Consider the following 14,877-nt stretch of genomic DNA (forward strand, 5'->3'; position numbering starts at 1 on the left):
CAGGTCACAGACCTGATACGCCTGGGTAACAATTAGAAACATGCATAAAACAACATACAAAGCAACAACAAAATGCATACAATAGCATAACATTCATAGGCAAAAATCACAGATTATTAAGACGCTGAACAACTTGAGGAATGGTAGATTGCATGTACCTGGTTCGCTTACAGCGAGGAGGATCAATCTGCTGGGCATACCTAAGATTCCTACCGTGCCGATCACCTTTGGATTTAGGCAGCATTTGAGAATGTCTAGCAGACGCTTGCAAACCTTGGGGCAAATCGCACCAACAGCTGATCTCTCACATAAGGAAACCAAACCTAGTTTCTCCAAAGCAGCCCGATAAGATGTGTAGCTCTGGCCCAGGATGATACGACACGCCCGCTTCTGGACGAGCTCCATCTGCTCAGACTGTGCTCTGGAGATACTAGTATGCCATAAAGGGCTGGCATATTCCATGATAGGCCGAATGTACATTTGATAAACGGAAGATAAATCATACCACGAAGCATTGAAGCGTCTCAAAACATAAAGCATATACATTCGTCTAGAGGCGCGAGATATCATTGAATTGACTTGAGTAGTCCAACTAAGATCACTTTCTAAGGTGATACCAAGAAGTTTCATATTCTGAGTGACATCTAAAACAGATCCATTGAGAGTCAAAGGATTGAAGGAATGCTCCCTTTTCAAAAAACTGATGTGCATAATATGACATTTGGAAGGTTTTGGTAGCATGCCATTTTTGTTGCACCACTCACCTAAACCATCAAGATCTTTTTGCAGTTGTGAACAACCACCTGTCTTAGCATTTACAACTTCACCAAACGTAAGGTCATCAACATATTTCCATTTCAGTGGGGCTTCGGATGCAGCATCATTGACCATGGCGGAAAAAATAATCGGACCAAATTTAGTGCCCTGAGGCACTCCTCCCCAAATAGATTGACATGCTGATGACCTGCCTTTGATTCTAACAGATTGGGTGCGATTACACAAAAAGCTACTAATGACAGGAATAATACTTGGGCGAATACCTATATCGCCCGATTACTGTTTCGTCTTTATGGGGATCTAATCTCCAATATCTGGAAGAACCTTTTGAGGACCTACGTGGAATTCTCCTATAAATTGCAAAAATCTAGACCGTGTATACACGTAAACTCGAAAAATGGCATACTGAACCACATGTATATAACCGGTATAATATAGGAGTATAGCATATGCAGCCGGAACAGCCCAGCGAGTTCAAATCGATAATGTATTGTGCATGTATAGCTGCCCATTTATTGTCGGATTTCTGTATGTAGAATACGCAGTTATCAACAATTGAGTGCTATTAACACATATTAATGTTTTTAAACAAACAAAATTCCAAAATATGGTACGTTTTCTGTCTTTGCTTGTCACGTGGTATGTTGAAGTAATGAAGTTGTGATTATATGTTTAAATTTTCACGATGACACCAACAAGTCCTTGTGGCCGAGCGGGCGAAGGCGCTGGTGATATGTCGGTACTGTATAGGCCTACATGATAGCGGCGCAGTGCAGCGTGGGTTCAAGCCCCGCCGGCGCCTCTGCCGAACTAAATTTCCTTTTTCTTTTTAATTTCATATTATGTTAGGGAAATGTGGCTGGGAGAATGTATGTATGGCGAAGAGTGGTGTGGTCTTGATTTAAGACCCCATCTTTGACAATGTTTGACTTATGAACCAAAATCAAAGTGGATACTTTCTTTTTGGGATGAGTTTAGAACTTTTGTTGGGCAATACTTAGAAAGTCGGTGGTCTTTGGTACTTTCTGGCATACGACCCTGTTTTACGTCAAACCAATCAATATTAATTATGTTTAAGGGGTACTACACCCCTGCCTAATTTTGTGCCTATTTTTGCATTTTTCTCAAAAATTATAGTGCATTGGTGACAAGTAAGATATGTGTATTATAGGGACAAGGACTACAACTACTGCACTGGAAATTTTATTTCAGCACAGACAAAAGTTGTGAAGTTACAGTCAAAAATGAGGGAAACCAATATTTGATCAATAAATCAATAACTACTTGTTTTGAATTGCTGAATTTTCAGTACAGTAGTTGTAGTCCTTGCCCCTATAATATACATATCTAACTTGTCACCAATCTGCTATAATTTTGGAGAAAAATGCAAAAATAGGCATAAAATTGGCCAGGGGTGTAGTACCCCCTTAAGTTTCTGTGCCTTCAAATTGCGAAATTAAATCAACGGCATGTTTGTCATATTCTGTTGAAAAATAAAGCAAAGCTATAAAAGCTTACACGTTTTACAGTCAGCTACCTGCACAACCGATTCTTTTGTTCTGCAAGGCTCACTCAGTCATTTAATGAGGCAATACAAACGATCAAAATTGGTGTTGAAATGAGCAAAATTTTGAGTTACACCTTTTCAGTGTAAACATTTTTTTCTCAGCCAAATGAAAAGCAATAATTTTCATTTTTTCAGTAAATGGCTGGAAAAACTATAATGCTTGATACTGATTTTTTTTAAAATCCTGGTGTTAAACTTAGGCCTGAAATTCAGTCATTTAGTGTAAGATATTCGATTTTTATAGGCTTCAGCTCGGCCCGCGAGCTTTTTCTTGGATCAACCTTTTAGCTTTTCAAAGTAATATAGTTCGCTAATGAAGGATTTTCCCCAACTTTCTAAAGCACATCACCGTGAGCTATATATCATAGTTTTGTCAGAATTTCCGTTTTGATTTCACCATCTTTCACTGTCGGCTGAAAATTTCTAAATCAACACGTGAAATCTAAAGGCTAGTACTAGCATTGTGGATCGATATCCCTGGGTTTAATAGGAATACCGGCATGGCTATAGTGTTGCCAGAACTTCAATATAGCAAAGAAATTCCCAGACCTATAGCGCTCCTACTGATCATGTTTAACCAGAACACCCAATTGGGGATTTAATCGCTGGTCGGGCAATTTGCTTTCAATGAAAAATTGACCTGGATAACAACAAAGGAAATATCGACTATTTCTGCTGGTTGCTCTCGAGATAAAAGTACTCACCATTGCCTACTTTTACTTAGTTTGACATTTTCGGAGACTGAATGGAAAAAGGGTAAAACAAAAACGGAAATTCTGACAAAACTATAACATATAGACCCACACGATGTGCTTTACAGAGGTGGGAAATATCTTTCTTTAGCAAACTATGTTAGTTTGAGACGCTAAAACATGAATTCCGTAAAAAAGCTCGCAGGCGAATTCAAGGCCTATAAAATCAAAATATCACACTAAAAGACACAATTTGATGCTTAATTTTAACACCAGGATTTTAAAAAAATGTATATCCAAGCACCAAGTTTTTAACTGACATTACTGAAGAAAAAAAAATATTGCTTTATATTTGACCGAGAAAATTAATTTCATAGCAAAAAGGTGTATCTCTGAATTGTGCTGATTTTTTACATGTATCGATCGACTTTTAGCGCGACTAAGCATTTCTAAAGAATTGGTTGTCCAGGCGGCAGACTGTTTAACACATGAATTCACATTTTGTTTCTTACCAAAAGCTGAAAATCTATAGAAACTAAGGACGAATGTAACACTTCACTCTATCAATATTAAATGTTGCTATTTATGTATCAACTTTCATTTGCTTATGAATTCTTAACGATTTAACAAAATGACTTTATTGAAATCAATACTTTAAATCCAGTATTAAGAGTTCCATTGTGTTTACTTTGTTTTTTGTGGTAATAGATAGATTTTTGCAAAAGATTTCTTATAATCAATGCGTTGAACTTCGATCAGATTACACGTATTTGTTCACTCTGTGTTTGCACATAATGAAATCTTAGAGAAAATGCATAAAAGTTCCTAAACTCAAGTATTGAGTGTTAGTACAGTATTAAATGTTACATTAATGTACTTCATGTTTGATTATGTTGAAGTATTAAAGAAATTGCAAAAGATTTCCTTATAAATCAAAGCGTTCCATTTATTTGTTCATTTCGTGTTTGCTTGTGATGAATTCTTTTAGAATTGGCAAAAATCAATGCGTTCAGTATACGACTAGCTTACGATTCGCAGTCACTGTCAACACCTGCAAATTATTACATCTTCATCAAATTACTCGCAGCTTGGAGTGAAACACACTAGATTGGAAATGCGTGCAGCATGCCGAAAACTTGTGAATGAAAATCAAATGTATATAACTAGTAGTCTTCCCTTATAAACGAGATAGAGAGAGAGACGACGAGGTCGTGGTAGGGACCTACTTTCTGTAATTTGTTACGTGATCGAGTTGGTCGTAAATTGAATTTACTCTCATTTATGTGTTAACATGTATTTGCCTTCACTTATTCAAGCCAATACAACACAAAACAGACGATTTCCATCATCTTTACTAATCGAATTTCAGCAAGATCAAAATTGTAAATTTTGTACATGGCTTTACATATTTGAATAACTCTTCCGTCGCACAGCGGAAATAAATTGATAATGAAATTATGGAATCAAAGACTATGCAAATGCATAGTTTGATGTTTAGAATAATAAGGATTGTGGACAATTATATTTCATATTGAATGAGAACAAAAATGCATTATCAATGATATGTCAAAGCTTCTTCCCTCATGCTTAATTTGATTGTCTGTTTTCTTCATGGATTATAAAATAATACTGTCAAAGAACTACTGAAGGGTATGATAATGTACTTCTTCTTGTCATAGTTATAGAAAGAGTCATATCGTCACCCAGATAAACTGCCTTACTGATTTTTTGTAGTTTTGAGAAAAGGTGCAAAATATGGTTCAAGCATGCAAATGAACATATTTATTCGCCAATCTTTGGAAAAGAACAAATGATAAAGACAAATTTGCCGAGGAAGAAGAGTTTCAATCATTGGTCAGGAAGCTAATAACATCAGTGTCATAGCACGTAAATGCTGCAGTTGTCTCAAGCAAGTTAGATATGAAACTTTGAAAATACTTTCTGGCATAGTTCAGTAAACTTTGAAACACAGCACTCTTTTACGTCAAATCAATGAATCGTTCCTGCAAGCGTTTTTGTGTTTTCATCTTTTAAAATAAAGTCTACATATTTCACAAATCTGCTGAGAAAAAAGTATTGTTTTGTGATCAGCATGCAGGTTTTACAAGAAGTTGAAAATCCATAGAACGCAATAACGAATGTAACACTTCACTTTATCAATATTAGATGTTACTGTATCAATTTTCATTTGCTCATGAATTCTTAACGATTTGGCAAAATGACTTTATTGAAATCAATACTTCAAAATACAGTATTAAGTTTTCCAGATTGTTTACTTTCTTCTTTGCAGTAATATGTATTAAACATTATGCCAAAGATATCCTATGTGTTGAATTTCTATTAACCCATGAGAACTACCTGCCGATTGGCCAAAAAGAAGTTTTCATTATAAAGTGGACCAATCAGCAACATTGTTAGAATAATTTCACCACGCAAAAAAATTGCGGTGAATTATTTGCAAAGCTCCATTCTGATTGGTGATTAAAATGAAGATATCATATAATTCACCAATCAGAGGCAATGTTAGATCGGCAGGTAGTGCTCAGGGGGTTAAATTACATGTATTTGCTTACTCTGTGTTTGCCCATGATTAATTCGCAGAGAAAACGTAAAAGATTCCCTAAACTCAAGCAATGAATATTAATGCGGTATTAAATGTTACATTTATTTGTTTCCTTTATGTTTGCTTATGATGAAGTGTTAAAATATTTGCTTAATTTAAAGCGTTGAGTGAAGTATAAAATGTTCTACCGGTATGTATTTGTTCATTTCGTATTTGCTTATGGTGAATTGTTTTAGAATTAACAAAAGCACTTATCAAAAACAATGCATTCGACTACGACTAGTATATGATTCGCAGTTACTATCATTTGCACATAATCATCTTCATCAAATTACTGGAATAACTTACACAAGATTGGATATTGCCAAAAAGTTCCAAATGCGTGCAGTATGCCGAAAACTTGTGAATGAAATTAAATGTATACAAGTAGTAGTCTTCACTCAGTAGCAAGATAGAGAGAGATGACGAGGTCGTGGTAGGGACCTACTTTCTGTAATTTGTTACGTGATCGAGTTGGTCGTGAATTGAATATACTCGCATTTATGTGTTAACATGTATCTGCCCTAACCTACTCAAGCCAATACAGCACAAAACAATCAATTTCCATCATATTTACTAATCGAATCTCGGTAAGATCAAAATTGTAAATTTTGTACATGGCTTTACATATTTGAATAACTCTTTCTTTGATAGACGCAGCGGAAATAAATGAAATTATGGAATCAAAAACTATTCATATAGTTTGATGTTTAGAATAACGAGGATTTTGAAAATTCAATTGCATATTGAACATGTTGAATGAGAATAAATGCATTGTCAATGATCTGCCACAGCCTCAAAAACGTTCTCTTTCCTCATTCTATTTGATTAGCTCTTTTCTTCATGGATTACAAAATAATAATTTCAATAACACCATGAACACTGTCAACTTAAGCTTCAATCGAACATGTTATTCTTGTCGTAGTTATAAAAGAATCCTACTCATCAAGAGATAATTTTTTTATTTCATTTGATGTATAAAATAACATTTACATAGCATACTACAATGAGAGATTGGTGATCATTCAATACGAGACGCCCCTCGACAGAGGACACAAGTAGAAGGATAGCATAATCCGTGATTGCTTCTATTTGCTAAGTAATGATCGTCAAGGACATGTCTGCTGTAAGCAGTGGCGTAGCCAAGGGGTAGTCTGTATAGCACGTTGTTCTTCTGTAGCTTCATTATCAGCCATATTTTGTTTTACATTTCAGTGTAGATGCAATTCAGATATAATACATACATTGGTTGTTTTAAATTAAACCACTGAGATGCCGTTGGCTCATTCTCCTCTGACATTGTGTTCAATTATGTTGTAACTGTTGCAGAACATATTGCAGCCGCTCAATTAAAATAGATAGCAGTACACAAACTTCTAACGAATTACTTTAATGGGTCACAAACTAGTTATTCAATTGGTCTCCAACTTAAAGAAAACTCCCATTCTCTCTTCGCTGCCTGCATGGGCCATTCTCTCTGAAGATATGATACGTGAGTGTCCTGTAGATATACGGCGTATGTGCCATGAATACTTTATTGAATGGTCATTATACATTGCAAGTGCTGGTTGCGGATCACTTAATGTCCTGTACGTGAATGGAAAAACAAATAATAGAAAAAACCTATCCACATGATGAAAGTATCCACAAATGTCATGAACTAACTTATTACTAGGTAGCTTTGTTTAATTCTATAATGCCATAAGTCCCCTTAAGCAATGATCACCAACCAGCATTTGGCATGTTTTAACACGACCGTTACAAGCAGCATCGCGGCAACCGAAGGGGTTTTATGTATCAAATGTAAAATTAGTACCAGTTCCTGAGGCGATTGATATAATTGCCATTGTAAAGGATTGGTTTACAGATTTTTGTACGTAACATAGTAGACACCAATTCTTCATATGAACTGATACATAATGGTAAGAGATTCAATGGCGACCGATTTAGTACCAAAACCAAAAACATGTTTTTTTATTACTATTATATGCCAACCAATGTATGAAGGTATCAACATGTCACAAAAAGTAATTACCCCCATCTTCTTCTTCTTAGCGTGTCCACGGCACAAGATTTTATGTTTCAGCCAGTGCTGCACACATTTTTCAGCATTCTCATTGTAAACTGTCAGCAGTTGAGGGCAACACAGTAGGTGATCCATTGTTTGTGGCTCTGTTCCACAATCTCAGGTTACAACTGCATTCTTTCGATATTCCCATTTGCTGAGGTTGACTTTACATCTTCCTACACCAGGCATTTCCATTCAGCCCAATATGCATCTGCGCCAGGTGGTAGTTCCACCCCCTTTATAACGAGACAATAACTCATGAAACAAAAAAATCTATGCATCTAATTTTAAAACTGAAATAACAAAAAGAAAAATTATTTTCTTCTACAAATTTTAGTACCTCGTTGTCTAGATAGCTCAAAATTTGTAGCCATGGTGACGCCCGGAATGAAGCAAAATGCAGGTTCAAATAGCTACTCAAGTCAGAGTCGCATTACATTCTCTACATGACGACCGGGCACTCTAGCAGCAAACGCAACATTTGAATGGGTTTAGGAGTAACTTTTGAATCTGCATGGCAACAACCAGAGAAACCCTAATACAATTTATTAATTATTTTATATTGACACTTGTATTATATCAAGTTGGACGATAAAAGAATTTACTTTTACTATACATATCTCCTTTAAAGCTAGGTGCAATTAACTTAATAATCCAAATAGAAACAAAATATTCAAAAGACACAATTAAGAGAATCATTACACAAGCACACCCTCTCGCATCCACACTCTATGAACAAAAATCTAGAAACAAAATTACATGTTTGTCCGTAAATAGTTGTAAATGTCCAGAAAACCCATTGATTCTGCCCATCCACATCCATTCATCCATCCACCCATTGACTATCCACAAATGTCTTCATTAATTAACAAAATCAAACAGACGCTGGTAAGAAAACGTTAATAAAAAAAGTCCAGAAAAGTTACCAACATTTCTAGATTCATTCCACAATGTCTAACATACACTTTATACGAAAATTCATATCTTCACCTTTTCACCTTGAATTAACCGTTGCTTGTTTTCTGTTATATTTGTAATTTCAGAACCCGCCTGCGATGCTGAATTTGACTTTCTCTTATGCTGGCCAAAATCGAGGGCAGGACAGACGGTGACCTTGAGATGTCCTGACGTGGTGGATCATTATGGGACTTCAGAAGGTGAGATACCTGCATTGAATATACACCAGGCACAAAAAGAAACTCGTCAGTTATATTCATCCTTGCTGTTCAATAACTTGATAATTTTGGATTATTCTGAAATATACATTTTGTTAATTAGACTTTGCTTTCTCATTTGACACCCTGTTCATGAAAAACGAACAAGAATTGACCAAGATATGCGCCTCCAAAGCCTCAAATCCCAAAATCAAAAGTTGCATTTTCAACGATTTTCAATGGGAACGCATCGTTGTATTGCACATAAGCACCACGGCGTACGGGCCAATCAATAAAGCACACAGTGTAACAGGCACAATATTGAATCGTTGAAATTGCAACTTTTCATTTTGGGGTTTGAGAGTTTGGAGGCGCATCTCTTGGTCAATTCTTGCTCAATGTTCACGAACAGGGTATCAAATGAGAAAGAAAAGTCCAATTAACAAAATGTATATTTCAGAATAATCCAAAATTATAATTACTGAACAGCAAGGATGAATATAACTGACGAGTTTCTTTTTGTGCCTGGTGTAGATTCCTCCATGAGACGGTTTTGACAAGTTAACCTCAACCATGGCAAAGGCAAAAAGAAAGTAAATTGTCATTATATTATGGCCGAATAGGTATTATCAGTATAAGATGGGAATGGCTCAGATCTTTGATAATTTGCCTCATTAAACAACATAATATTGATATGTGTGACCTTGTGTTTTTGTTATAAATATGCAGTTCTGATGCCTTCCGCTAGGAATGCGACGAACATCATTCGAACCTAATACCTATAGATTTATATCTCCCGCTCTTCTCCAGCGTGCCTCTGTGGCTCAGTTGGTTAGAGCGTCGTGCTAGTATAACGAAGGTCTCCGGTTCGAATCTTGCCAGATGCACTGTTTTATTTCAACGTTCATGTGCGCTGGCTGCTCATGTGCGCTGGCTGCTGTATAACTTTGGAATCGTTTTTTACCCATTTACAAGCTAATTGTGAAATGAAAATAGTACAAGGAGGAGCTTTGAACACTCCGGTGAACACTGAGGAACAGTTTCATACTGTGAATTCGAAATCAGTGCAAAAACAACAACAAAACTCGATTTCTCCGAAATGCACTTTACAGTTTTCCTTACGATACGTGACTATTTGATAAACTCACGAATTGATATCGTCGGCAGAGTGCTACACTATCGTAAGTGCAGTTTGGACAGTTTTACAGGAGGAGCATATTTGTGTTTTGTGTAGCCGTTTGGTTTCAAGTAGCCATAAAATGACATGGGAATGTAAAGCAATTTGATTTTAATAATATAAACTATATAAATGCTGTTAAAGTTAATAAATCATGAATTATTTACTGATATTTTAGTGCAACACTATCGTAAGTGTCACATACGACAGTGTTGCACTCAAATAGAAATGTGTGTAGAGTGCAACATAGACTATGCCATAGTCGAATTTTAGTAAAAATATGTTATTATTAGTCATGATGAACCCATTTCGTTGAAATCAAAATTATACTGATGTTTATTAAAATTAAAGTATTCAATAGTAAAATGGTCATAAAGAGTTAAAAATATCAGATGATTAGTGACAATAAAAGTAATTGAATGCAACATTATCTTGCATAATTATAATGGCTCCCCTTAACACTGAACAATTCTGATTTTGGAATCTACCAGTTTATTGATAGCGAACCCCGAAAATCCGACTATGGACTTTGAATTTTAAGCAGAACTTTACCCCGGGACTTTGCTCTCTAAAAACACACTGTCAAGCATACTTGTTTATTAGTCTATTAACCACAAGTACTAAGCATGGTATAGTACAAGACGCGCTAGATGTTTGATAAGAGATTAACTTTCGCGTCAACACAAAAGCGCCGCAAATACCACAGATAGTTGTGCACGGTGTAGTTAATGGTAATGGCGCGGCCCCGGAAGATTTAAACCATAGCGAGATATGGGCGACCAATCACAAGGCAGATCCATTTAAAGATGCATTACATCATGGCCAATTTTAGTTAGGCCAGAAATTGGCCTAACTCTCCATAGAGTCCCGTGTTAAAAATATTAACCGCAAGGCAAAGTCAGTAGTCCACTTGGGAAGCTAACAAACAGAGGGAGTGCGGTGACTGAAAAGATCAGATACAGATGTGAAAATCTATCAGTTGCACACAAATCAATATAAATCAGAGTTTTATGCTTAAATGTAATAGCCAGAGTATGCAAAATGGGCAAGTGGACTACGGAGAAGTCTACATACGACAGTGTAGCATTCATTGCTAAATTAGGATATGCGTAATATCGGCTCAAATGTCCAATATTTTGTCATTTTATGTTTCTTAACAAGTGTTAATTTATTTTGGCACATAATATTTACATTAGCAAGACACCTTTTGCCGTAATATTATCTATCAAGATTTATTACTGAATCTAAAAATAAAAACACCGGGTTTATCGTCTCTATTATCAGTCATGTGAGTTATGAACTTAGCTGGCATGATGACAATGCATACAGCCGTCAGTGTCACAGCCAGTGATGTGTTAGAGACTGTTTTGCACTTACGATGGTGTAGCATTCCGTGATTTTGTTGTTTAGGCCCAATAAAGTAGCGTATGTGGCACATACGATGGTCTTGCAGCAAATGAAAAACAAAATTAGCGTGCAAGACTATCGTAAGTGGCACATACGATAGTCTTGCATATTTTATTTTATTAATTAAAAATAATTAAGCAATTTTGAAACTTAAAACCTGGTTTAAAATGTTTGTTTTTATATGGCATTCCGTAATGTCACTTACGATAGTGTAGCACTCTGCCGAATATGTTTCGCGCATCCAAGCACTTCATTTGGGCACGTCTGAAAACTAACACTGGGAATAACAAAATCTGATAAAAAAAATGCATTACGAAATATTTGAAACGATCCACTCAATAAATTTTGAAACTAATACGAGAATATTGTTTCATTCCATTTTGTCAGTGTCACGTGTGTGCAATGAGAATGGGACATGGGCCGAACTTGATGCGGAAGAAGTTTATTTTAGTGGCACCGTTTGCTATTGTCGACACTGTAAGGTAACTATATATCGCTATGAACACGACATAGTGCCGAATAACGGTTTACTATCAGCCGCCCCATCTAACACGTGAAGCGCTTCAGGCGATTCGCCGAGCGCGAGTAGCGATTAAGCTTTTGTATTATTAGTATATTAATTTGTTAGTAGAGGGCGATGTTACTGTTTGTTTAGAAGTAAAAGGTTTATACTTGAGTTCAATTCGGCAATATGCCGAATTGTGAACACAACGAATGAAAGAGCTTAGAGATATCAATGACCTGTCAGCAACTACGACACCAAATTTGAAATGTTTGAATTTGAAGTATTAGTATCTATAAGCAATGGTTATGAAGCGGATTATTCAGGTGGACATACAGTGCGCAAAAGAATTAAGGTACTAGTTATGCCCATCGCTGTATATCCTTAACGAAGGCACATTATGTCAAAATTAAAACAAGCAGCCAACACCTTGATTTAAGACCTCATTTGTTGAAATTGGTTGAGAATTGAAGAAACGGTGATCTAAAACCTAAGGAAGGAACGAATTCAAAAGTTGCACTTTTATGTGCTAATCAATGAAAGCATGACGCTACATGTAGTTGTCTTGTTCGAAAACGCTTTGTGTACAAATCAATAAGGCATGCAATGGAGCAAACTGCAACTTTTGAACTTGCATCGTCCTGAGGTTTTTGGATCATCGTGTCATTATTTCTTGAACGAATTCAACGAATGAGATCTTAAATCCGAGCTAAAAGATGCGGCTATTGACCGCTGCTTCCAATTATGACACATCTGTCTTTGTTTATGATATATAGGGATTAATATAAGTGGTACCTTAGTTTGCGTACTGTATTAATGTATATAGGAATGATATTACTGATTTCATTACTGCCAGCTAGCAGAGTTTTCGAAGTATTGAATACTCGTAGAGTTCTTATCACATTTTTCATCATAACAACAATTTTATTACTCTACTACTAAAAGTTCAGAATAATGTCGAAATTATTATAAACAATAATGATTATAAACAATAATGATTATTTAATGGAATTTGGATCAAAGGGAATCGAAATTTAATAATTGGCAAAATTCATTTTAAACATTAAGAAAAGGCAAATAATGAAATACTCAAGTAAGTAACGTATAGTTGCCTACAATACAAATTCAATCTAATTGCTCTTTCTTTTCAGCCCGTTCTAACCATTAACATGCTTGGATTCAGTGCGTCACTACTTGCCTGCATTGTTGCATCAATAATATTCCTTGTCTCAAGGTAAGTTTGTTCAAGTACAAGACGAACGTAAACTTTTATTTACTCTACATACAGCTTCAGTATCCGACTTCAGTAAGATGAAACGTTCATCCAACTTTGGTTTGTCACAACATATGATTGAGTTTTCTGAAGTTATAGAGTCATTCCGAGATGGTATTACAAAGATTGCATCGGGGACGAGTATGTTTTTAATGTCAAGTGAAAATGAGCAAAAGATCGAGGGCATGATAACGTAAATACCACAAAATGTTGATCCTCTCAACTAACACGGTGTGGGAGGATGGGAGGGAATAGGATGTAGATTCAATGCGGGTACGATTCGAAATGTGTTGATTCATAAGACAGTAAACAAGTGTTAAGACGGATTGGTGATTTTGATTGTTCACCCGCCAACAATCACAATGTAGTGATTTTATAACATCAAAGTAAAATACGTTACAAACCTGATCCGCGATAACACTCACAATTTTGATGCGAATAATCGGAATCATGGTATAGCGTATTATTGTATCATTAAAAGATGTCCCAAAACCCCGGAGGCCGTCCAAAACGCCGCCGGCCCGGATTCAACCATGTAAATATGAACGATTTAGAGGGAAATAAGACCAGTTATCAGAGAAGATGAGATATTCTCATCTTCTCTGTAGTTATAAATTGGATCAATGTTCATACTAATGCTGCTTGTGTTCTATAAGTACTTATTAAACCCTGTGGTTAGGTACCATGAGATAACTATCTTTCGATAATATAATCAAGGTCATTGCCCATCTCCTCGATGGTTAAAGGCCCATTCAGTGATTTGCTCATCCGGACGATCGTAAAAATCATCAAAATTCAGATTTTAGTACCTTTGTTATTGTCATAGATGTGCTAACATAGCCTGCGAGTGGTTCAGCCGAAAGCCGTGTATTTAAGACAAAATGAGACATTTTACACGAATCTGTAATTTAGATACTGACAGTATCTAAATTAGCTACATGTATTTGAATGGGGCTTCAACTTCGTCAGTAATACTGTTTTCTTCGTTTTTTGTCAAATTTGTTATTTCAAAATGACAATTTGAAAGACTTATCCTTCACTTTTAAGCAATTTATAAACAATTTTATTTTTTACACTTGCGTTAGGATCACTGAATGGGTCTTTAAATGGATGTTTGCTTGTGGTATTGAAATCTAAACCAGAAGTAAAGTATCCCTTGTGATGTTCATGAACTGTGGTTGTGAAATAATAATGCTAAATCATACATTCATTGTAGCAAAACGAATGTGCCACCGACTCACGGATCTTTAATATCTTATCAATTCTCCGGTGGTTTAAAGTGGTTAACCACGATTTGTTTCTGCTACTGGGAGCATACGTGTAGTCTGACTCTATGTACCACGAAATAAAGTTCCCTTTAGTCAGTTCATTATTTACAGCTGTTATTACCAAGTCTCGTTGCTTTTCTGGCTCTTTAATTAAATTGGTGTTGCGAGAGAAACAGAATTGCATCTTAAAATCAAGGGAAAAGAAGGCCCACTCTAAAGAAAGCAAGTGGACAACTTACTATGAGCCTTTATGCCAGGGGCGTAGCCAGCTTTCTTGGTCAGGGGGGGGCAAAATAAAATTTTTGGGGCACAGACGAAAAAAATTGCAGTTGCATCATACAATACATAGAGACTGTATGTCTTCGAGCTTCCCGAAAAGGGCCTTATTGG

General features: G+C 36.0%; 1 pseudogene; it reads left to right on the forward strand.

Moving 5' to 3' along the window:
- Window positions 1-14,877, forward strand: part of LOC140150867 (corticotropin-releasing factor receptor 2-like) — a 202,526-nt pseudogene that overhangs the window by 145,843 nt on the left and 41,806 nt on the right.

The sequence above is a fragment of the Amphiura filiformis genome, chromosome 4, assembly GCF_039555335.1.
Source record: "Amphiura filiformis chromosome 4, Afil_fr2py, whole genome shotgun sequence".
NCBI lineage: Eukaryota > Metazoa > Echinodermata > Ophiuroidea > Amphilepidida > Amphiuridae > Amphiura > Amphiura filiformis.